The following is a 3,033-nucleotide window of genomic DNA, read 5'->3' as shown; positions in this document are numbered from 1 at the left end:
GCCCTTCTTGCTGGAGAGCAGTAGTTAGGGCGTCTCCCACCACAACTTTCAGGCTGTCGCCCAGGGGTAGTTACATTGCTCTTCCTCCAGGGGCAGGGATTGGCACCACACTCAGGCTCAAGGACTCCAAGTGACGCCCATGGCAAGCCTCATCTTGTATATTCTTGAATTGCCAATATCCAGGCTAAGGGTGATGGCGTTGAAGCATTTACAACAAAGAAAAGTAGGAAAAGGGGACAACGACCTTGGCTCCAGAATGAACAAACCTCTTCCCGGCGGGCACAGCTAAGGAGCGTCAGAAAGAAAGAATCCTCAGTACGTGTCCCAGCTGACACGTGACTAGGCTGTTCCTTGGATCACATCCCACTTCCGGCTGTGGGGCTAAAAGGGGTTAACAGACCCACCTATCCTAGGTCTTTCAAGGGTGCAACATTTCTATGTATTAAGATGCCAAGCTTGTGGAAGTGGGTAGGAAAATAGGAGAAGTAAAAAAGCAGTTCAACATTTCGCTAACCATATTACTGATATTGAAACACTACTTGAGACTTGTGATTTCCATGAATTGTGACAGGCAGATTAAGGCAACCTTTTTATTTGAGGTGATTTGAATGACCTCATCTGCTAAAGTGGCACATTCTATGTAGGCCAAATGAAGCAACAATAATTATTTAAGTCACTATACACCTTAAATGCTACATACATAATTTAAGATGATACACCTGGGGTGCCATCCACATAATAAAATTGTCAGTTGTTATTAAAACATGGGTAGTATTCATATGCAGATATGAGTATGCATTGTGTTTGATGTTTCACAAAATATACAGGCCAAATGCTTCACTTAAAATAAAAAGGGATAAAACAATGTTTATATTGTGGTCCACATTAATCTACCATGACTGGCATAATAACTTGATGTGGCCAACTCTGCTATAGCAATTGAGACTTTTTCCCCCATTATCCTATTACATATAAGAAGTAAAGAACAGAAAGAATCTCTCATAATGCTAACCATACTATATACCCCTGGTCATTTCAGTGGGAACGCTCTCTCTGCAAAGATCAGACTAAGCCCAGGGTAGGGGCTAGGAAGCACCACACTAATCCACTCCAGGTTTGTCTACGCAAGGAGGCCAGGTTAAAGATGGGCTTCCCCTGAGGGTACCAAAGACACTCTTTGGTGACTCCTGGACCTAGTAGATTCCTGATAAGTCAAAGAGCATCCCAAAACCCTGAAAAGTCTTGCTGTCTATCACAAATTCTACTTTATTAGGCCATTTGAATGACAAGGGTTTCACAAATCCAAAATAGACTTCACTGGTCTAGGTATATCTTGAGGTCCCCAGGCTTCAAGGTCCTCTGGAGAAGGAATAACAACCAACAGAGTCTCGAGGGTGCGCCTCACAGATCAAATACCTGCTTGCCACCCACCCCCTCCAGGTTAATCATGCTGTTGGGTAGGTGAGTCAGAAAGGAGGTGGGTGGTTATGTTTGGTTTTGCATGTGTTTGGTATCCTAATAACAATGACTCCTCCCTCTACTTAATCTTTCCAGAGAGACCCCACCTCCAAGCCCAGCAGTCCTTCAGTCTAAAGGCCTGATTCAGAATCTCCAGTCTCTTCACCAGTACCCAGGCTATTTCCTGTCTATAAAATGACTGAGGAAGTCGTTAACATGAGCACATAAAAATAAAAGACTGCCTGAATCAGGCATGAGTTTGGGGGCAAGGCAAGGCCAAGTTAAAAGCTCAAAGGTCACTGACCATAATTATCCCTTCCATAAAGGCAGACTTCCTCACCTGTAGCCAAGCAGCTTCTAAGGCTGACAAATAGCTGTGGCTGTTGAATCGCCGGAGGAAGCATTCCTCACCAGGTCTTCCAGCCCCAGCTTCAGTGACAGGGACCAGAAAAGTAAATAGACGAAACCAACAGGAACAAGAGAGAACTGGTTCTCCTGCTCTCTAGATGGTTCATGACATTTCAATTATATTGAACACAATATAGCTGAATTATTTTTAACCTTCAAGGGAACTTCTAGCTTCACAAAAGAAAATAGATGGTAGAGTTGAAAGGTAGCTAGAAGGGATTAGGGAAAAAGTCACCAGCAGAAATGAGACTGTAAATGGTATCCTCCACCGTATGGGGTAGGTAAAATGTGGCACATTTTATTCAGGAACGAGTATGGCTTGTTTTAAGTGTTACTTATTGGCAATTTATTTCTCAGCATTATATTCTGAATTTTACTTATGCAGTTTCACCACTATTTCTGCAAATGGCAGAGAAACCCTCAGTCATGATTTCTTAGTAACTCTGCTGCATGTTTACTAGGTTATAGTAGAACAGTTCAAGATAATCCCACCTAAAGCCAATACAAAGTGTTCTAATGCACAGTCTTTTGGAAAACTTCACTAATGTCTGAACAAACTGACCTCAATTTTTATAGCTCTACCATGGGATGAGAAGTGAGAGAGGAGAGAAAAGTCCATTTCCTCCTTTATTCTACTTTTCTTCTCCTCCCATGCTATGAAAATCTCCTTCCAAAACTCATCAAAGATATACTATATCCAAAGTTCTTCTGATTGTGGTATTAGAATTTAACACAAGATTGCAAATTCCAGTGCTTTAACAGGTGCCAAATAGATTTCTTTCACAGCATCATCTTCAGCTAAATTCTTCTGGCCCTGGAACACCCTTTTTTTTTAACATACCTATTCTTCTTGAAATAAGCCCACTTTTAATAGAGACATGGGTGTAAGAACTAGTTTACTTTCCCCTTAACTCTATTATCAGAAAAACAGCAGCACAAGTTTGACCATAAGTGGCAGCTGACAGTCAACCTCAATGTTTGGGAGGCAATAGGGAGTAGTGGAAATTCTGATGAACAGGTAAGCGCATTACTAAAAGCAGCAGCCCATGTTAATGCCAACAGCTTGTTTCAGCAAAAAGTGGGTTCACATCTCTGGAGAAAGAACAAATCCAGATTCTTATATATAATCTTCCAATTTTTAATGGACAAATAACTTTTAAAAAAAAA

Source organism: Condylura cristata, unplaced genomic scaffold, assembly GCF_000260355.1.
Source record: "Condylura cristata isolate star-nosed mole 26May11 unplaced genomic scaffold, ConCri1.0 scaffold00035, whole genome shotgun sequence".
Taxonomy (NCBI): domain Eukaryota; kingdom Metazoa; phylum Chordata; class Mammalia; order Eulipotyphla; family Talpidae; genus Condylura; species Condylura cristata.
The sequence above is the reverse complement of the archived record's forward strand: the minus strand, read 5'-3'. Positions refer to the sequence as shown.